A 23,618-nucleotide genomic window follows, 5' to 3' on the forward strand; every position below is an offset into this window, starting at 1 on the left:
GTGTTGTCAGATATGAGAGAAGAATGCATGAAATACCAGATTTCAAGGTGGGAAAGGAATATATAATTTAAATTCTAGTTCATTCTAGTCTAATAAAGAGAATTTATGTGAACCAGACAGTTTGCTGGGTCCTGAATGTTAATTATCTTTCAAACTAACTTTACAAAAAGGTGTTTTGTTGTCCATGTATGAAAGATGAGTGTATGCTTCAGAAAAGTGACAAACTTTGCCAATATGATCCTTTAAATAGTAGCTTTTATGTTGGGGATACAATGTTCATTGCTCTACAGCAAAGTCTTAGTGACAATTAAGATGCAATTACGAAACAGTTCTTGAATCTGGCTGTTCATTTAGTCAGTTTCAGACTTGGTATGTCTCTTACTATGCCATTTCTCACTTAGTAGCAAGAAGCCCAAATCTTGGTTATATAAATCATATCTGAGATCTAGGATCTAAATAGCATAGTATACAGTTAATGTAGTTCTCTTCATATATTGAACTGAACTACTAAAGTTCTCTGAGCCTTATTTTTAACTTATATTATGCTGGTGCTATTAGTATTCATTCCTTCAATTTTCTTATATGAATCTGATTTAATCACTGGCCTTACCTAAATTTATGCTGTGTGCTTCCTCATTTATGTGCTTATTTATTTTGTTATTTACTTACCCAAAGTTCAATAAAGCTGGCTAGAGAGGGGTTTATGTTTATAGCATTTGCCTGTGCCTACTTACTTTGTGTTCAGAAACACGAATCCTATGAAGAATTCATCTGTGAATGGCAATGACACACCTCTAGCCTATATAGGCTTATAGTACGCATCAAGCAATTAAAATAAGATATATCAGTTATTTTGATATTAGGAGATGATGTTGTGGGACTAATCTAGGAAGTTCAGACAGACCATTCCTTAAACAAGTCATGTATAAGTTAGTTAAAACTAAGGATTAATGGGATTTACTAGACAAAGAAATCTAATGAGTTGTTAGTTTGGATATAGTGCTATGTATGTGTGTAGAATTGCTGATAGCAAAAAAAAAAAACATTTTGAGCTTTTTTAATCACCACTTTTACAACTTAAACCACAGCAAAATATAACAACCAAACTCTTTTCCATGCCAGAAAGCATTAAAACATTAAATCCTGCCAGTTTTTAGTGTGCATGACTGTAGGAAGACAAACATAAAGTTCAGTGACCCTTCAAGAACAAGGTTCTACCCTAATCAATTGAGAATTTCTCACCTTTGGTCATATTTACTCAGGGCTTTGCACAGCTTGCTATGTTCACTTCTTTCTTGGATACTGTTAAAACAGGAACAATCTCTTTGAATGTTTAAAGATTTTGTAGTGCTGGGGATGTGGTTCTTTTGATGACCAATTTCTTGAGTTCTTTATATATTTTGGAGATCAGACCTTTGTCTGATGTGGGGTTGTGAAGATCTTCTCCCGTTCAGTAGGATACCTTTTTGTCTTAGTGACAGTGTCCTTTGCTTTACAGAAGCTTCTCAGTTTCAGGAGGTTCCATTTATTTATTGATGCTCTTATTGTCTGTGCTACTGGGGTTATATTTAGGAAGTGGTCTCCTGTGCCCATGCATTGAAGGTTACTTCCCACTTTCTCCTCTATCAGGTCAGTGTGGTCGGATTTATATTGAGGTCTTTAATCCATTTGGACTTGAGTTTTGTGCATGGTGACAGATATGGACCTATTTTCATTCTTGTACAGGTTGACATCTAGTTATGCCAGCACCATTTGTTGAAGATGCTTTCTTTTTCCATTGTATCTTTTTTGTTTCTTTGTCAAAAATCTGGTGTTCATAGTTGTTTGAATTAATATCTGGGTATGTTGAACCAGCCCTGTATCTCTGGTATGAATCCTACCTGATCATTATGGATGATTTTTTGATGTGTTCTTCGATTCGATTTGCCAGAATTTTATTGAAAATTTTTGTATCCATGTTTATGAGTGAGATTGGTCTGTAATTCTCTTTCTTTGTTGAGTCTTTGTGTGTTTTTTGTATCAGGGTAAATGTAGCTTCATAAAAAGAGTTTGGTAGTGAGTCTTCTGTTCTTATTATGTGGAACACTTTGAGGAGTATAGGTATTAGCTCTTCTTGAAAGTTATGGTAGAATTCAGCATTAAAATCACCACCTGGCCCCTTTTTTTATTTCTGTTGGGAGGTTTTTGATGGCAGGCAGCTTCTGTCTCCTAGCAGCTTATAGATCTATTTAAATTGCTCACCTTATGTCTCATATGTCCACCAATAATTGGTCTCCAGGGAACTTGCAGGGAAAGACAAATTGGGGAGGGATAGATGGCTGTCTGGAAGACCAGCTCCCTGCTGGTGCTAGGAATGCCAAAGGCACCTGGGGTGGGGGCCCCTGGCCTTTCTCCCACGTGGAGGTTTTAGGAATTGTGGGGTCCAAGGTCCCAGGACCACTGTTGTCTCACTTCTTACGTCCACCAAGTATTGATCTCCACAGAGCTCACAGAGAACGACGCATTGGGGATGGGGTAGATGGCTATCTCAGGTAGGCATATCTTAAAAGGGAGCAGTATTATAGCTCACAGGGTTCACATCTGGGTAAGGCTATTGATATCTTTCCTTTCTCTAGTAGTCTACATAGCACCTTCTAACACAATGAAAGCTATCTAGCAGGGAGAAAGCCTCCAGTATGATTTCTGTATATCCCATGCCCAAATGTTCAGTAATAAAAATATCTTGTATTGTTTTGGTGCTTTATGCAAACTGCCTAACCAATGACTCAAAAAGAGGTACCCCATACCTGGCACTGTCTTTTTGTTTAATAACTTATGGCTTCTGGGACACAGTTATTTTTATCTACAATTTCTTGATAGAACTTGTTATATTCATTGTTTATTTTATTTCATTCTAAACATAATTTTTCTAAAAAATAAATAAGAAAAAAATAAACAATTTGAACAGATTCATGTATTAGGAACTTTCCTAACCAAGTTTATCTTTTTATACCAATAGTTCAATGTTCCTACCTTTGCATCAGGATGAGACAATATTTCTCTTCTAATCAATAAAATCTAATTATAAACAATATACATCACTCATGGATAATCCTTATAAGTGTTGCCTTCTAATCCTTTATGTTTTCTCATTCTTGTGAAACTTGACTAAATTCAAACAGTTTCTTTGGAACTTGTGTGGCCTTAGTGGAAGACATAGCTAAAGTTAAAGAGAACTTAAAGCTTACCTGGAGAGCTTGTAGCAGATAATTAAATTATGACATGAGTAAATATTTTGTTTTTTTACAGAGGGGAATCCTGTGTTACAGTTATTTACTTTCACATGGAAAAATATACAATGCTCCAAATTCAAAAGAAATGTAACTGTATACAGTGAAATACAATTTATTTTTCCTTCTTAGTTTCCCAGACACCGAGTTCTCTTCTCTACAGGCAGACATAATTAGCAAGTTCTTATACATAGTCCAAGAGAATTGTTCCTTAGTATCATTTTCCCAATTCTGTTATTGAGTTTAAATATTTTTCCTATTCAATTAATATTTCTATTAATATATTTGATGCATTAGTTTTGGTGATATGAGAAGAAAATGCTTTTTGTTTTCAATTAAAAGTGGCTTTATTCTAAGTTGAATATTTTCATTCATATGTACTTAAAATTGTCAGGTTTTTTTTCCTATATGTTCGGGATATAGCCCCAGGGCCTTGTCAATGCTAGACAAGTACTCTATCATGTGTCCTAAGACCAAATCTTTAAAAACAAGTAGAATTTAAGTTTTGTATAATAGCATGCAGATTTATGTCTACTATTATCTACTAGTCTACCAAATTTAAACATACCTATTTTACTCCTCTCTCAAATTTATTTTCATATCTATTCCCATTTCTATCAATGCCTTAGTGAGTTTACCATCTCTGTATTACTGATCATTTACCAGTTTCCTCCACCTTTTAGAAGAGGTAGCTTGAATTTACTTATAAGATCTAAATATTTTCAATTAGAGTATGCTTTGTCAATTTGTATGAAGTTTTTAAAGTTAGCGTACTAAGGATTGGATGTTATCATTATATTCTCATAAACACATGTCATTATACAATGTTCAAATTTATTTCCCTTTACCAAGAATCATTAGCCTTATTCATTCCAATATAATTTTAAATACACGACTCATTTCTCAGTACATCTTATACTTTGTGTAAAAGATAATTTTCTGATTTAATTTTAATTTATTTAACATGTTTTATAGAATGATTTCATAGAAAGTGACTTCTATCACTTGTAAGTCTTAAATTCATTCATTTTTTTCTCTCTTTCCTATAATCTTTATGAAACGATGAACAATATAGACTTCATTAATCACATTTCTTTACTGTTGATAACACGAGAGATTGTTATACTATATTCTAGCTCCCAAGACTGTGTTTGAAATTCCTGGTGCTGTACTTGACAAAACTCTTGTTCTATTTCTATCCTTAGTGAAAATTTTAAGGTCATTGAAAGTCTCCAGAAATACCTGTTCCATTGTCTTAATAAAGAGCAGGTTTCATTTTAATGACACTAGTCTCTTAACAATCATGACTTTTTTGTTTGTTTCTTGTGCCTTTGTTTCTGCAAGAATAAACTATTTCATGTCCCTTTGCCTGTTAAATTTTACATTTTTATTTTCTTTCTATTATAATTAATGCCATTTTTCTCACTATAGACCTGGAAAAGGGCAAAGAGCAGTGACTATGCCAAGCCTAAATGTTACAAGGTTGTCAGATTTTCTCTTTCAATGAAATTTGAGTTCCATGCTTTTGAATTCAATTCAATGCAAGTTTTAAGAATATGGGCAGGTTATTCTACAATACAAAAGAATGGCATCTATCCTAGGTCCTGTAGTGTTCTTTGCTGTATGAGTTTGCTTGTGTGATTCCAACTGCGCAGACTCACAAGATCACCACACAGAAACTATATTATTTGCAATAATGTTTGACCAATAGCTTAAACATATTTCATGTTAGCTCTTAACATCTTAAATTAACCATTCTCCATTAATCTGTGCATCTCCGTGGGGCTGTGGCTTACTGTGTAAAGTTCCGGCATCTGTCTCTGGCAGGGATACATGGCTTTTCCCTGACTCCACCCTCTTTCTCCTAGCATTCAGTTTAGTTTTTTCCAACCTAGCTCTGTTCTGCCCTGCTCTGCTATAGGCTCAAAGCAGTTTCTTTTTTAAACCAATGATATTCAGAGCATATTGTGGGGAATCCCACACCAGTTCTTCCTCCCTTCCAAAACCTCATGCATTTTTTGCCTACATTTTTGTTAGTGTCCTATTCTGAAATTAAACCAGAATGGTCCATTAGTCTCTACTTACAATTTTCTAGAGTTTATGTATCTCACAACTGCAAAGTTTTAAGCATTTATCTTATGAACCATTGCAGAAGACCTAAGCACAATAGTTCAGGTTTCTCACATCTATTTTGTTATACCAATATTTTATATTCTAATTTTTTGTTACTCCTGTGATAAAATACCCAACAAAGATGAATTTAATAGAGGAAAAGTTTACTTTTGTTAAGAGTTTAATGGTCTGTAATAGTGGAGATATTATGATGGCAAGGGTATAATGTAACTGGAGGCATTGCGTTTGTAATTAGGAAGAAAGAGATGAATGCTGGCTCTTCACTTCTTTATCTCTGTGGTGCCAGATCATGGAATGATCCTACACACATTCAGGCTGCAATATCCCTCCTCTGTCAGAGTATTCACAGACATGCCCAGCTATATGATCCCAAATCTGATCAAATTAATGATGAGGATTAACCATTAAAATAGTTCTCTTAGTTTTGTTTCGTGTTGCTATATATGTTCCTTCTAAAACAGACAGGTCTGTTCATACATGATCTACTATGTGAAAAGGATGGTCTTATTTTGTAAGGTTGAATAAACTTCTATTGCATATTTTGTTGGGGGCCAGCCTAGACAAAAATACTTTTCTCTAGAGTGGAGGCATGGGAATTTAGAAATATAGTAAAGAATACAAAGATGCAAATGAAAATAATAAAATGTAGAAACATATAGGATAGTATCGAAAGCGAATTTTTCAGTGAGTAATGAAAATTTGCCTGTGTTTAATTTCCAACTTGTTAATATACCCCTGGCCCCAAAAGATAAAAGACTGCATTAACATACAAATTGAAAGTCACGAACTACATTCATCATGCTCATGCCCTAGACTCACATTTTAGGGCTCTAGGAAAACCACTCCCTGGGTAGAATCCCAAGATATTTCCATAAAGGGAACTGGAACTTAGTTATATCTTTAGACTTTTGTTTAAGGAAGGAACCAACTACTTCCCTATTCTAGTAGCACAAGGTCTAGCAAGTAGCTGAACCTGTTGAGAAGCCTTGAGAGAAGAGAACTCTCTGATTTACAACTAGGTGGAACCATTGTTTGAGGTAGAAGCACAATAACCTTGAATGAACTAGAAACAAGTCCCAAACTCTCTGACCTTTGGCCTCTTTGTGCCTCCACAATATTTAAGTTTTTTCACTTCCCTAACAATGGCCTTTAGGTACTTTCCATTGTAGTAAGAGGGAGGTTGTTTGTTTTTCAGCTGCCCAGACTCCCAAAATAACCACACAGAAACTGTATTAAGTAAATTACTGCTTGGCCTATTAGCTCTAACTTCTTATTGGCTAGCTTTTACATCTTAATTTTACCCATTTCAATTATTTTGTATTTTACCATAAGGCCTATGGCCTACTTACAAGGTTCTAGCTTGCCTCTGGTAGTTCCATGGCTTCTCCCTGAGTCTGTGTCTTTTCTTCCAGCATCCAGTTTAGTTTTCCCTGCTTAGCTCTACTCTACCCTATCACAGGCCTAAGACAGTTTCTTTATTAACCAATGATATTACAGCATACAGAGGGGAATCCCACAGCATTCCATAGCCCCCAAAACTGGAATTCAGTTAGCTCTTTGAGATCCTATTTTCAGTTATCTTATATCAATACCTAGAAATAGCATGACTTGATCATATGTTAGTTCAATTATTAATTTTTTTCAGGATCATTCAGAATCTTTTGAATGACCACTTCATCATTTTATGTTTGCAAACTGCACAGAGTTTCAGTTTTCTCTATATCTTCATCATATTTGTCAGTGAGCCTGTCAAGTGTGAGGTAATATCTCATTGTGCTTTGGATTTAGATTTTCCAGGCAATAAGTGATATTGAGACTCTCTTCATGTGCTCATTGATCATTTGTCTTCTTTGGAGAAATGTCAAGTATGTTGCTCATTTTTAATGCATGTTTGTTTGCTACAAAGTGTTAGGAATTTTTCCTAATGCAAGCTCTCTGCCTATGCAAAAATCCCAATTACAACAAGCCAAATTAAAACTACCCAGGTTTAATGGGATTCCTGTGCTCTCAGGTGGCCCTGAGACTTGGGACTTACACTAAGTAGTACAGATCTTTTTAAAATTATTTTGTTGATTTTTATTGAACTCTACATTTTTTCTGCTCCCCTCCTGCCTCTCCACTCCAATTTACTCAGGAGATCTTGTCTTTTTCTACTACCCATGCAGATTAGATCTATGTATGTCTCTCATGGTCCTCATTGTTATCTAGGTTCTCTGGGATTGTGATTTGTGGGCTGGGTTTCTTTGCTTTATGTTTAAAAACCACTTATGAGTGAGTACATGTGATAATTGTCTTTCTGGGTCTGGGTTACCTCACTCAAAATGATGTTTTCTAAATCCATCCATTTGCCTGCAAAATTCAAGATGTCATTATTTTTTTCTGCTGTGTAGTACTCCATTGGTTTTATGTTTTTGGCATTAGATATTTTTCAGATATTTGTTTGAGAAATGTATTTTGTAACACAGCAGTTTCTATTCTTTTGTTTGCTGTTTTGTAGACTGATAAAATTTTTGCTTACTTTTACTTTTGTATCTTACATCTCTTTCAATTCCACCTATTCTCTCTCTCTAAGCCATTGACCAAAAGAGATTTTAAAATTAACACATATACAGAAGAACATCCCACATCAAAATTGTGATACTTCCAGCTATTTTTTTCTTCTTGTTCAAGACTGCTTTGTGTATGCGTGTGTGCATTGTATGTGTATGTTTTTGAGACGGTTACTTTTGTTCTTTCCTTGGAAAGAAGCTATCTGCCTCTAATATATTCAATCAATATGTCTTAAAGGTGTCTGAATTAATCAGGCAAACAGTTCTTGGATGGAATATCATTCTGAGTTCATATACATACCTGAAGTCATATAGATGTTCCAAGAAACTAGCTACTTATCATATCTACTAGCTAATGTAGTGTAGGACTGAAATGAGATAATATTTCAAAAACTGTTTCTATAAGCTATATGTCACTCCACAATTTCTATCTTAATTGATGTATTTGTCTTGAATGCAAATACATATGTGTGAATGTATGGGTATGGTTATTCTTTGCAGTATTTGCTTACTACATTTGTATTGTGATCCAGCTGCCCTCACTCCCCCTGACTGACAGCGGAAATTCCTTGTGGTCTGTAATTGACAAGGATGTTTGTATTCTTTCTGGCTGATGGGTCTCCACAGAAGGAGTAGAGGTATAAAAGGTTGCTGGGCAAAATAAAGGTTGCTGTTCTTCCACCTGAAAAGAAGATTCCATGTCTCAATCTTGGCACTCCCCACCAGTCTTGGCTATCCAGGCTGCACTGGCTGGAGCACATTTGGTTTGTTATGGAAACCATTATAACAGATTTAAACACATAGTGTACTATTCATTTGTTACCACACTACCTTTCGTCTCTTTCAAACTCCATGAGTTCAATTTTGATGGTAATCCTTCCAGAACACCTGAAATTCTCACAATGTATGTGCTCATATATATTGTAGTTATCTAAATTAATAGTTGATATGATTTCTGAAAATTTTTCATGTGTCTTTATTATGATTTCTATTTTGTTGTGTGTTTCATAAGAGTGGAGAACTTCCTAATGTTTTTTGAAACTTCTCACAACTTGGTATGTGGTAGATGTTCAAGCAACCAAACTTAAGCAAGTAAAATGGTATTATTGCACACTGTCAGACTACCCAAAACTCTCATGGATTTTGTTAATGCTGACTGCTTATTAGGAAAGTGAAATGTAAAAACTTTACCTTTCAGATATTTTCTATATAGGTTAGTGTGGCAGGAGAGTTGGATAGGGAGTGAGGCTTTAAGATTACCACGTGAGAAAAGTCAGTTGGCAGAGGAAGACTAGAAACTTCTTTCCAATAAGGTTGACATATGGAGTAAGGGAAGAGAAAGGCTGAAGTATGCAAATATGAGGGAAGCAGTATGTGCAAATAATGGATAATGAGTAAGAACCCTTCTGGCCCAGGGCTACTGAGCTTCTGAATTTTCTCCCAGCCCAGACACACTTCTTTACTTGGAAATATTCTCTTTCTTAATAAACTGTTTCTGTATCTACAACTGTCATTGATCCAAATTTTTGGTGAGGACCACAAGAACATCAAACCACAAGTGGGTATCATTCCAACTTTGATATTTTTCTATAATGTCAGGTGTACATGCATATGCTTATATGTATAGTTAAGTATAGCTTTAGATGTACATCTACTGGAATTATGATGAAAAATAGAAGTAATGAAAGTGGAGTTAGTACAGATAGATGATAACAAATTTGTACTTAGTTTTCAGAAAGTGTTTTTTGCCATCAAAACTTTTGTCTTCAAGATGATGTCTAAAAACAAGGTGGGAGGAAACCCTAGATTAGACCCTTTGCATATATGGTTGTTATATAAATGTTGACGCTGATCAACATTTCCTTGAATTTCTCTTTTCCTTGCAAGAGGTGATTATGAGCATCAGAGACAAGAGAAGAGAGGGTAGGATGAAAGAGAGAGTGAGGAAAGAAATAATTACTTCTATTTTATTACTCTGTTTTATGGAACACTTTTATCTCAGAGTATTTCAAATTCCTTTTGTGTCAGGTATAGTAAAAGAAAATACTAAAGTTTGTGAATAAGACTAGAAACCATGAGTGCTGGGATAAAGTGGGCCTGGCTGGTCTTTTGAAAGTGTGGAGCAAATTAAAGCCACTATCATTGAAAAAAATACAGCTGATGAAAGAGAACATTGTCATTTGTTTTCATTGAATATGTCACTAGAGATTGCTTTTATATTTATGACTAAATGGTATTTGAAAGTGCAAAAGAAAATAATGTTATCCAAATAACACCAAAATTAATTTATCGTCAATGTCACTGTAACTATTGATAGTTCTAGCAAGGAGTGTTGAAAATGGACTAATTGAAGGCTTTTTTAAAATCTCATAAAATTCAGTGTAAAACTGGATTAATTTTGGAAATAAACCTGTTAATCTGGCAGAATGGAGTGTTTAAGGATCAGTGGAGAAAGTTCCTCAGAGGCTATGACCATTTCTACTTACTTTACTCAAATGATACTGTACTTTTTATGGTAAAAAGATTTTATTTTCTGTTCTGTTGTAGAGGAGTGACAATGTTTAGTAGTGTTAATGGGGAAAATCAGTCTGCTATGATGATTCATCTTCCTAGGAATTGACTGCTTTGGAACTGTCTCTGTCATATCAGTTTGGATCTATACTCTCACCAGAGCCATCCTTATTATACAGCTAACAAATGGTCTTAGGAGTTGAATAATTTATTTTAACGAGGAGTCTGAGGAGTGTAGCCTTGCCATCATCTGACAGAGAATAGCTTAATTAGAAGATATGAGATTGTACCCAAACCTGTTATCAGTAATAAAGTAAGTTCAAGGATGACAGGATGCTCTTTCATTCCTCACTCATTATTGTCTTCTAAGTGGTTTGGAGAAATACTATCTAGAAGTTAAAGTTGGAAATAGCTAAATTGTTGTGGTATTTATATCAAACTGATTTTGTTACAATGATCTGAAATAATATAAACAGTTTTATTGAAGATATTTTGTTTAAGCATAATTAAACTTGTATAGAATTGGGGTACCTGAAAATAGAGGGTTCTCACTTTTCTGTGTATTTTTATATTTTCTAAAGTATAAAAAGTGCTTTGTTGAAATATTTGAATATTTATTTGACCCACCCAGCAGGTCCTAAGTTATTCCAGGGTGTGAAGAGGCACAATCTGAAAGACATGGTGGGGGGGAGAAACGGATGCCAAGCAGTATGCTTTTTTTATCAAGGCATCCCGTTTATTGAAGCAAGTTTTATGTCTTATATACTCCTCAGTGAGGAGCTCAGGCAGGGGGAACTGAGGAAGGGGGAAGGGGGAAAGGGAAGGAGGGGCTCTGTAGCTAGGCAGCTAAGTTGGGCAGTTGCAAGGTCAGTGGCTAGAACACCTGCTGTTAGTGATAAGCAGCAAACAAAGAAGACACTCTGAGGTGCCCTCTGAAGCTGGAATCTCCAAGTTCAGCATACAATGTCTTAGTTAACTTTAAGTTTTCTGTCTCAAGATTTCTACCTCAAGGCCCTGTGAGATGTGAGAAAGGAGAAGCCTGAAATGGCTCCTGACATACGCTCCTTTTTTTTTTTTTTTTTGGTCACTCCTCAGCAAGACCAAGGTAAGCAGGTCTTTGACCTTTGACCACAGGGTCCTGGCTTAGGCTATGTGGAGGGCGATCCTCGTTCCCCTGACACCATGCCATGTTGAGCCGGCCTGTATGGGCTCTGTATGATGTGCTGTTCAGGGGAGGGCTCCACAATATTTCTGTCATTGGGCCTCTGCATGAATTGTAAATGAAAAGACTGCGAGGAGCTTTTTTTTTTTTTTTCAGGAGGGAGGGCCAGAGGGTCATGAGACATGTTTTAACCTATTTTTTTTCTACCAAAGATCCTGCTCCAAGGGTTCCAGGGTTGAGGAGGTGGGTTAGTAAGGTTAGAGAAGGGGTCAAAATCTAAAATTTTTAACATATGCATTAAACCCAAACACTTTACAGGGTGTGTCAAACTTTTTCCAACATCTATAAGCAGTTACAAATATTATTAGGTCAATTCCAGTAAGAGTACAATGACAGACATTGTTGTTACTAAATACCACCAGTTCCAGTCTCTGAGCAACAGTTAAAACCCCTATCCTTCCCCTTCTTAAGTGAAGAGCGGTTAATATTTTAATCAAAATGAGTTTTGTGTCTCAAAGATTAAAACAGTCAGATGTTTAGTCTGCATTTTAATTTTAAAGCAAACAATTTAAACTGCAGGAAATTGTAGTTTTCATGGTCAGGTCATCTCAGCAGGGCATCCGTGTCTGCCTCCCAGGTTTGGAAGCAGCTCAGCAGGCACTCCTTTCCATGGGGGCAGGGAAGACTGGATCAAGGATTTTTCAACTCGTTTTTCCTCAAACTCCATTATGGGGTGTTTGCAGCTACGACATCATCATGTCCAGCTTATTTTCTTTCTGTGAAAAAAAGCACAAACATATCCTCAACCCCAAATATATATAGGTTGGGTCTTTTCATTAATGTATTGCAAGGGCTTTTTTACCTTGCCTTAATAAAGGTCAGCTTGGTGTCATCATGTCAGATCCGTCTGTATCAGGATCTGTTTGTAACTTTTATGAGTTGCTTTTAAGGAGCCTTGGTATGCTCCACAATTTTTTTTTATTATTAATCATATATGTAGTTTTTCCATTGGAAGAGCCATTTGTAAAATTTAGCATAAAATCTTTTAAGGGATTTTTAGCTATAACATTAGCAAAATACAGTTGTGTGAATTGTAGCAATGATCATCTGGGAAAAGATTATTATTCTGGCCTTTGAATTGAGCAAACACAATTGGCCAGGAATCAATCTTAAAATTATTAATGAATCTATTGTTTAGTATAAGAAACATTGATCATAGTCAATATTCTGTTAAACCATCTCCCAGATTTTATCCTGCCCTTTTGTACCAGACAGGCTACTGCTTTAAATTAAAAGTTTAATATCTTAATTGGCGAAACTGGGAAGGTTTCGCCATAAATAGCATTTTGCTTTTTCATAAAACTGTTGTAGAATAAGTTTTACATTTAATATATACATTTGCCATAGTTGAATCATAATTAATATATTGTACTTGTTGATTATTATATACTTTACCTGTTGATTTATATTTTACCTGCTTGAGTACCTGTTAGGCAGCTTTTTTAAGCTCTCTATTGGAAATTGGCTCATTGTTTTTTGTAAGAATTTTACCTAGCGGCTCAATATCTCCCATAAAAAATTACAACCAGGGCTTTAACCATTGAATATCTAATTAAAAGTTTATAAGCTATCCTCCTCTTAAGTTCCAAGTCTGCCTTGTAGATAGGAAAATGGAAAGAGGAAGCATTTTAACTAATGATGTTGGCCTCATTAGACATCAACATGTAGAAGAATAAAAATAGATCCATATCCATCTCCATGTACAAAACTCAAGTTTAAATAAGTCAAAGGCCTCAGCATATAAAAATTACATTGAACCTCATAGAGAAAAAATTAGAAGTACAGTTTGCCACATCTCAAACATAGCCTCAGTGGCACAAACATTGGGAGAAACAATTAGATCTCCTAAACTGAGAAACTTTTGTATAAAAAGACTACAGAGTGGGAAAAGATCTTTATTTATCATTAACCCATTTTAAAAACATATGAAGAACTCAGGAAATTAGCAAAAAATTAATCTAATAAAAATATTTGTTACAGACATAAACTGAAAACTCTTAACAGACGAACTTAAAAATGACTCAGAGACATTTAACAATGTTCAAACATAACATCCTTTAGCCATCAGAGATAACTCTGAGGTTTTATCTTATCCTTGTAAAAATGACCAAGATTAAAAATTACTATTAACGATTTATGCTTAAGAAAATGTGGGTAAGGAGAAAACTCCATTGTTGAAAGTGAAAACTGGTACAGACACTTTTGGATCATAGTATGGTTATTTTTTTAAAATTAGGCAAATATCTACCTTAAAACTCAGCAATACTCCTTTTGGGCCTAAATACAAAAGTTGTTTAACCATACCATAAAGACCTGTGCTCAGCTATGCTTATAGCAGAATAACTTTATCATAGCCAGATTTTGAAAACAACCCAAATGTATCTCTTTTACACCTAGGATAAAAGAAACATCCTCTTTTTAAATAGCCATGAATACCACAAAATATCTTGGAGTAACTCTAAGCAAGCAGGACACAAGTTTGGGTCCTGTCATCTCTGCTTATGAAGGGGGAACTGTTTTTTTTTTTTATTTTTAACCATTATCCCTTGTTAGAGTATAACTCTGGCGCTTGATAAATTTAGTAAGAGGTCTGAGTCTCAGCAGTCCACCCTGAAGCAACACCTGGCAGCAGGAAAGGAGTTTAAGCTGAGACAACTCGATTCCCACACAGGAGCAGACCGTACAAATGGAAAAACTTGTATGATAAGAACGTTAACTCTTTTAAGAAGAAAAAATTTAAGACATTAGAAAAAATAAAAAGATTTCCTATTTTCTTGGGAAAATAGAAGAAACACAGCAAAAATGACAATCTCACTGAAAGCAATCTACAGATTCAATGTAAATGTTCATTAAAAATTATAGCAACATTTTTCATAGAACTCGAAAGAACAATCCTCAACTTTATAAGGAAAATATAAAAACTCAGGATAGCCTAAACAATTTTTAAAATCCTCTGAATGTATTACAATCTTTTATTTTAAAATTTTCCCATAGAACCATAGTATTAAAATTAACCTACCTTGCATAAAAATTTATATGCCTACAAACTAAAGATTTTTTTTACCAAGAAGCAAAATTTTAAAATGGAAAAGAAGCATATTTACCTTCCTTTTCCTGTCCTGAAGCTATAATTTTGAGGCTAGTCTTTTTTTTTTTCAAACCTGCCTGGCAGCTTCTGCTCCATATGGCAGGGGGGTGTTCTTTAACTATTATGATTGGCTTATTCAAAAAGGCTATTACCAATAATTAGCTGGAGAGTGATTGCCAGATCAGATGAGGTAAAGGGAAACTTCTGAAGGTCATTTTGCCCCTTCCCAGGGACTAAGTCAAAACATCAGTAACTGAGTCAACACCTAAGGGTTATCTTGCCCCTATTCAGGGAGATGAAAAGTTTCCAACATCTCAGTATGTGCATGCATAGCTGTTATGTCCTTGGTTTCCAGGGGAGGTGGGGAAGTACTGAGAGTCATCAGAAATGGCTTCAGATTTTTCTTAAAGTTCTACATTTCCCCCTCTTATTTGGCCGAATATCCCAATCCTGGGATATTAGTAAATTTGGGGGACTAATTGGATCAGTACACAGAAATTAGCAGTATCATCAGAGATATAGGGGTTAAACCAATGTTGTAGGCTCATCATAGATCAATAGAGGGAACCAGGTACCAGTTTCCTGTCCTCTTGGGATTTGGGAGAGTTAGGTTACACAGGTACTGATATTGAGGGGTTGGAGTCCCCAAACATACTTTTGTTAAGGTTAACTTTTTCTGTTGCCCCCATCTATAGGACGTATGAGTGTTGAAACTGCCAGATGAGGCTATTTTCTCATAATAGGGAGATCCTGCTGACAGGCATAGCCAGCAAGATTGTGTCAAGCTGGGGTCAGTACTATTTAGCAAGAAAAAAGCTCCCCATGCAAGGTTGAATAGTCCCTGGCTGGTGGTGGGAGGTGCTGGCAAAGAAGCAGAGTGAGCAGCTTAGTCCAGCCAGCAGCAGCAGGCTCTGGTCAGATAGTACTTGGTTTTCTACCTTTAGGTTAATGGTGAAGGTGACACCTAAATTTTGTTGCTGTATTATGTTTGGGAAATACAATTGCATGCCCCAAGTCCTTCCTGACACCCATGGAGGTCCTGCTGCTTGCCCCTGGGAGACAAGTGTGGGAGATGTCACAGGTTCCTGTGTTTCACATGGAGCTTTGCTTTGGAAGTATAATTTTTACAAACAGTTATCCAGTCCCAAGAAGAACTAGGTTTTCAATAAGCATCCCCAGTAGTTTTATATTTTCAGGCACCACAGTATAAAAATCTAGCTTTCCCAGGTAACGGTGTAGAGAACCTGGTCTGAGTGGCCATGTCGGCAGGTTTGGAAGATTTTTTCCTTGACCTGTAAGATAGTATCCAAGTTAAATGTCCCATCCCACAGCCAGCCCACCTCAAAAGAGGGCCATTCTGAGGAACAGAATGTCTGCCAATGTTTTTTCTGGATTTTTACAGATTAATTATGAGCTTGATCTTTAACCTCCTTCCAATGATCTAAAGTCAGGGCTAAAGGGGTAGTTAATTGTTGTCCCATTTTATCAAAGGCAAACTGATACACAAGAACAAAAATACAAAGAGACAGACACAAACTCAAATCCAGGAGCTGGTGCTCTCACCACCACCCTGATGCAGAACTGAAAATCACAAGAACAAAAAGACAGTCATAGACTCAAAATCAGAAGCCGTGCGGCATCAGATCCAAAAATACAGATGGAGGATCACGACTCCCCCGGGACTAGGATGAGCGACCTGGTCACTCCTCCCTCCCATAAATGCCCATGAAACGTCTTTCAGGGCTCAGGGCCAGAGGTCTGGGACAGGTCTGCCCCCTCTCTTGGTCCTGTTTCAATACAGACCCTGCACAGGTACAATTTTCAAATTATTGATTCACAATTACACAGAAACAGAAACACAATACATAAATAGACAGACATAAAAATGAGCTCATTCATACCTCTAACGGGATCTAGAGATCTAGAGTGGGTCTGGGAGTGACTCATTTTCCGGTCAGGGAACCAAATGTTGGACCCTAGTGTCCAATCACCAAGGAGGAGGAGTTGCCCCAAGAGACCATCTCTCATCACAGCTGATGTAAAAGCATGAGGATTTTATTAATTCTGTCATGACAGGGTCCTCCAGCAGTTGGGAGGCTAGAAGACCTTGAATGTCTGGTACAGGCTATTTTTAAAGGGAAAAACCACAGAAGGAAGGGGTGTCTGGGGGTGAATTCCTGGCCCTGTCAACACCAACCAGGGCATTTTTTTCAATAAAAAACAAGAAGTCTATTAAATCTTTCTTTTTAACTCTGACTCTTTCTCCCTGAGTGATTGCTTAAATTCTTGTCTGAATTCCTATTCCTTTGAAAGTTCCTATGTCTTATTGGACGACAATGAACCTGCGCCTACCTCGTCCTGCAGATCTGTCCGAGTACTACAGCTACAGAATCTCCTTTTTTCTCCTGGTCCTGGGGTGCGCTCCATCATCCGATAGGAGGCCCTGCTTCAAGTCCTTGGTGAGGGCACCACTCGACCCGCCCAACAGGTCCTAAGTTATTCCAGGGTCTGAGGAGGCACTATCTGAAAGATATGGGGGGGGGGAGAAACGGACACCAAGTAGTATTCTTTTTTGTTAAGGCATCCCATTTATTGAAGCAAGTTTTATGTCTTATATACTCCTCAGTGAGGAGCTCTGGCAGGGGGAACTGAGGAAGGGGAAGGGGGGAAGGGAAGGAGGGGCTCTGTAGCTAGGCAGCTAAGCTGGGCAGTTGCAAGGTCAGTGGCTAGAACACCTGCTGTTAGTGATAAGCAGCAAACAAAGAAGACACTCTGAGGTGCCCTCTGAAGCTTGAATCTCCAAGTTCAGCATACTATGTCTTAGTTAACTTTAAGTTTTCTGTCTCAGGATTTCCACCTCAAGGCCCTGTGAGATGTGAGAAAGGAGAAGCCTGAAATGGCTCCTGACATTTATTACAGAGGTAAAAAAACAAATTTTTGAGCTTATACACCAGACATTTCTAGAAGAATCCTGTCTCAGGTTTGTAACTATTTTGAGATTACTTGCTTGAAGTTTGATTATTTGGAGACACACAAATATTTTTACAAATCAGGCATTCAAATCATTCTATGAGTGCTGTAGGAGTCATTAATAGAACAGTGTTTCCTCACTGTGAACTTTATTGTTGGGACCTAATGGAGTCGTGGCCTTCCTACTTACCTCCCCTGTTGGTAACCTTTCTTGCCCTTGTTGTTCTGGGTGTTATTCTTTCGGTCCCTGCCCTAGCCACACCCACTCTTTTTTTTTACCTCTGACCTCTGCCGCCCTCTCTCTCTCTCTCTCTCCCTCTCTCCTTCTGTTCTCTCCCGGTGTACACACAGGGCTTTGCCTCTCTCCTCTCTCTCTCTCTCTCTCTCTCTCTCTCTCTCTCTCTCTCTCTGTCTCTCTCTCTCTCCCTCTCTTCCTCAATAAATGTTTTATGACTACCTTTTGTATCTATGGGTCTGCTCACATGCACCTGCCACATGGCTCCCCGCTGATGGGAACTCTGCTGCCGCTTGGGTGCCGGACTCCGGAGCCAGCGCCCATCACTCGCCCGCCCCGATGGCACCCGCCGGATCTTGCTGCTGCTCTGTGAGCCCTGGGGAACTCCCCCACATTTTTTTGTAAAGAACAACAGTTGGTGCCGTGCTCGCAAAACCTTTTCATCCAGTATTTTCACCTGAGGCTGCGGCTCTGGTTTTGGCGCCTCCCGGAGCCCGGGTCCTCCTGGGACAAGGTCAGGACCTACGAAGTGCAACCACCCCCATGTGTTCTACTTATCTGAACGCGGCCCTCTGCGACCAACAGCGGCTGATTCGTGAGTTTACCTGGGTTGGCTTACTGATGCAGGAAGGTTATTGGCTAATAAAGAAACTGCTGTTCCTTTTGGAGACAAGGCCGCACATGCGCAGGACACTCTCTGAGATGCACCTGGATTTCTCTGAACTACAGACCCCAGCAGCCCAAAGGGAAGTCATGCATGCGCAGGACATTTTCTCCCAGACACCTGGAGCCCCCTTAAAAATGGGACATCTCAGACCGCCTCCCCCTTTTTCCTTTCGTCTCTTTACTCCCGTCCCTTACCTGTTGTCCCCCCCCATTAAAGTTTACCCACGTGGGACCCCGTGTGTCTCATGTTTCCTTTCTAACACCGCAGAAATAATAACAGAAACTGCCTTGGCCCATTTGATTGCAGCCTTTAGGTGGGTAGAGTAAACAGAATAGAATGCTGGGAGGATGAGGCTGGAAAGCTAAGGAATGGGCAGGATTCTTATGGAGTTTGATAGCCATTTGGGCAAGAAACTGCTCTTGCCTGGACTGTTGCATAAACTGGACACAAAGAACCCACAGAGAGAGGACTGCTGAACTTGCCTAAAGGTGAGATGATCTTTCGAGGTTCCTGATTCATGAAAGAGTCTGCGAGACATTCTGCAGAACACAGCAGATAGTGACTGAACTGCCTTTGAAATTTCCTGCTTTGTGGAAATGTCTGCTGGAAACTATGGGCCTGTAGGCCCAAGATGGATGCCCAAACGGTACAGAGAAACTTTAGGTGACTGTCCAGGCAGCGAGATGTCTCTGTAATTTCTAGAGTTTTGTAAGTTGCTTACTTCTCATTTACTTAGGTAATATTATATCCTTCTGGAGTCTTTGATGGAGTTAAAGAATATATAGTTATAGTTTTACTTAGTTATGATAAAAGATAAAGTAGATGTAAATATTGTAACTGTAATTCTTACTTGATAACTTTTGTTATACGTAATTTTGCTATGTTAAAGTTAAAGCCTTTCCTTTTTGTTTAAACAGAAAAAAGAGAAATGATGGAGGAAGGTCATTGGCTAATAAAGAAACTGCCTTGGCCCATTTGATTGGCCAGCCTTTAGATGGGTGGAGTAAACAGAATAGAATGCTGGGAGGAAGAGGAAGTGAGCTCAGATGCAGGGCAGCTCCTCTCAGAGACAGACGCAATGCAGCTCTCCTCTCCAGAGCAGACACAATGAAGCTCCAATCCAGGATGGACATAGGCTAGAATCTTCCCGGTAAGTGCACCTTGGGGTGCTACACACATGAATAGAAATGGGCCAAGCAGTGTTTAAAAGAATACAGTTTGTGTGCTGTTATTTTGGGGCATGAGCTAGCCAGGCTACCAGGAGCTGGGGCAGCAGGAACACAGCCCGCAGCTCCCTTCAACAGGCTTTCTGTCCCCTCTCATCCGGAGATTGTCCGGTTGAGCTCCCGGCTTTCTCTGGCGTGTCCTGGGTACGGGTGCTAATACTCATCCCCTGGCCTTCTACCTTCGGCTAGACCCATCTTTTCACCCACAACTGGAAGCTCGGAGCTTCCAGTTCTCACCTCTTCTTTCTGCTCTTTTTCTGTCCTCTTTATGGGCTCACTACGGTGTGAACACATCTGCTGCAACGGGCGGCCTTCCGGCCTGACTGTTTCCCTCCTGCCTGGGATTTCATCTCCCGTCAGAGGCTGGAGTCTATTCAGTCAGGCTATTAACACTGCCTGCCCCTTGGTCACTCGGATTCCTGTGTCTAGGGTTTGCCAGTGTTCGTGGCATCTTCTGGGTCCCTTTTGTGGGTGTTTCCATGGTTCTAACCATGGGTGCTAAGCCTTCAAAAACAGTTCCCCTGTCCTCTCCCCTAGGACAGCTTTTGGACGCCCTTCAACCTCATACTTATCAGTCTCTGTCCAGATAAATGTCCCCATTAAAACTATAGACAGCCGTTTTTGGGTTCTAGCCTTTTGCCCCTCCCCTCTGCGGCTTTTGTTATGGCATGGTGGCTCTCCAACAGAGCAGATTACATGTGGTGGTCGCCATGTTAGCTGAGGGCCAAATGGGTCAGGTGACTTTTTCTGCCATCTTGGCTGAGGGCCAGGTCACGTGACAACACTCTCCTGATTTTACTTCCATTTTTCATTTCTGACTTCAAAACCATACATTTTAAACTGGTATGTACTTTTAAGTCTCTTAAGCTGTTCTCTACCATTGTCAGTCCCGCCACTAACCTTATATTACAAGCAGTTTTTGCCCTCAACTGCTCAGAGATCTGGGGAATGTGATATTTAAATATTTAATCATTGAAAACTTTTCACAACAACAACAACAACAACAAAAAAGAGACGGGTTGGCTCCTAGAAGCAGCTCTCTGCTCCCTCCAAAGAAGACAGATAACAGACACATGCAGAACAACGTCCTTCTGCATTTCGCTTCAACTGCAGAGTGCTGACCGTTGGGCAAAACTGCCTTTCATCTAAACTAAAGACCTCTAGACATGAACGGAATCACTGGAATCGACAGCCTACCTGCTCAGGTCAAGGTAGGCCTGTCTTCCTACAGATTTCTTAGCCCACAGGGTCTTCTGGAGCCTGCACTAAACAGCAAAGGTCAAATGCAACCTTCATCGACCATGGAGGATCCAAAAAGAGTAGCTCTGGGTGCCAACCAAGTAAGTTCTCTGTCATTTTTAATTAATAACTCAAGTAAAATCTTTTTTTTTTAAGTATTGTTTTTTTTTATTGAAAAAAAAATTTTTCTGCCTCCTCCCCGCCTCCCATTTCCCTCCCCCTCCTCCCGCCCCTCTCCCCTTCCCCCTACTTCTCTTCTCCTCCCTCTCCAGTTCCAGGAGCAGTCAGGGTTCCCTGCCCTGTGGAAAGTCCAAGGTCCTCCCCCCTCCATCCAGGTCTAGGAAGGTGAACATCCAAACTGTCTAGGCTCCCACAAAGCCAGAACATGAAGTAGGATCAAAACCCTATGCCATTGTCCTTGGCCTCTCGTCAGTTCTCATTGTCTGCCATGTTCAGAGAGTCCGGTGTTATCCCATGCTTTTTCAGTCACAGTCCAGCTGGCCTTGGTGAGCTCCCAATAGATCGGCCCCACTGTCTCAGTGGGTAGGTGCACCCCTCGTGGTCCTGACTTCCTTGTTCATGTTCTCCCTCCTTCTGCTCCTCATTAGGACCTTGGGAGCTCAGTCTGGTGCTCCAGTGTGGGTCTCTGTCTCTATCTCCATCCATAGCTAGATGAAGGTTCAGCTTTTGTTGAGATGAACAAACTGATTCTGTCATTCATGTGTAAATGTCAGATCAGAGTGAGGCTTGACAGGGCTTACACAGCAGTGCCATGTAAAATCAATAGCTCCTTTACCTGGAGACATTGAGGTATCTGTGACATCTAGAGATAGGAATTGGTTTTCTCCCTCTACTATGTGGGTCCTGGGATTGAACTTAGGTCATCAGATTTGATGGTAAGCATTTTACCTATGGAGCCATTTTTGGCCTAGTGCCATTGTCCTTGGCTTCTCATCAGCCTTCATTGTCCGCCATGCTCAGAGAGTCCAGTTTCAACCCATGCTTATTCAGTCCCAGACGAGCTGGCCTTGGTGGGCTCCCAATAAATCAGATCCACTGTCACAGTGGGTGGGTGCATCCCTCGTGGTCCTGATTTCCTTGCTCATGTTCTCCCTCCTTCTGCACCTCATTTGGACCTTAAGAGCTAAGACCGTTGATCGAAATTGAGTCTCTGTCTCTACCTCAATCCATCGCCAGATGAAGGTTCTAAGGTGATATGTAAGACATTCATCAGTATAGGATAGGGTCATTTCAGGTTCCCTCTCCTCAGTTTCCCAAGGTACCAGCTGGGGACATCTCCCTGGACACCTGCGAACCCCTCTAGAGTCAAGTCTCTTGCCAACCCAAAGATGGCTCCCTTAGTTAGGATATATACTTTGCTGCTCCCGTATCCATCCTTCCTATATCCCAACCATCCCAATCCCCCCGAGCTCCTCCCATCCTCCCCTTCTCATGTTTCTCATCCCATTTCCCCTTTGCCCCATGCCACCTCCCCCGCAAGTTCCCAGTTTTTGCCCTGCAATCTTGTCTACTTCCCCTCTCCAGGCGGATGACTATACGATTTTCTTTGGGCTCACTTTCTTATTTAGCTTCTCTAGGATCACATATTACATGCTCAATGTCCTTTATTTATGGCTAGAAACCGATTATGAGTGAGTACATCCCATGTTCCTCTTTTTGGGTCTGGGATACCTCACTCAGGATAGTGTTTTCTATTTCCATCCATTTGCACGCAAAAATTCGAGAAGTCATTGTTTTTTACCGCTGAGTAGTACTCTAATATGTATATATTCCACACTTTCTTCATCCATTCCTCCATTGAAGGGCATCTAGGTTGTTTCCAGGTTTTGGCTATTACAAACAATGCTGCTATGAACATAGTTGAACAGATACTTTTGTCATTTGATGGGGCATCTCTTGAGTATATTTCCAATAGTGGTATTACTGGATCTTGGGGTAGGATGATCCCAAATTTCCTGAGAAATCACCACACTGATTTCCAAAGTGGTTGCACAAGTTTGCATTCCCACCAGCAATGAATGAGTGTGCCCCTTTCTCCACAACCTCTCCAGCAAAGGCTATCATTGGTGTTTTTGATTTTAGCCATTCTGACAGGTGTAAGATGGTATCTCAAAGTTGTTTTAATTTGCATTTCCCGTATCGCTAAGGAGGTTGAGAATGACCTTAAGTGTCTTTTGGCCATTTGAATTTCTTCTGTTGAGAATTCTCTGTTCAGTTCAGTGCCCCATTTTTTTATTGGATTAATTAGCATTTTAAAGTCTAGTTTCTTGAGTTCTTTATATATTTTGGAGATCAGACCTTTGCCTGTTGCAGGGTTGGTGAAGATCTTCTCCCAGTCAGTGGGTCGCCTTTTTGTCTTAGTGACAGTGTCCTTTGCTTTACAGAAGCTACTCAGTTTCAGGAGGTCCCATTTATTCAATGTTGTCCTTAATGTCTGTGCTGCTGGGGATAAACGTAGGAAGTGATCTCCTGTACCCATATGTTGTAG

This window comes from Chionomys nivalis, chromosome X (assembly GCF_950005125.1).
Source record: "Chionomys nivalis chromosome X, mChiNiv1.1, whole genome shotgun sequence".
Lineage (NCBI taxonomy): Eukaryota > Metazoa > Chordata > Mammalia > Rodentia > Cricetidae > Chionomys > Chionomys nivalis.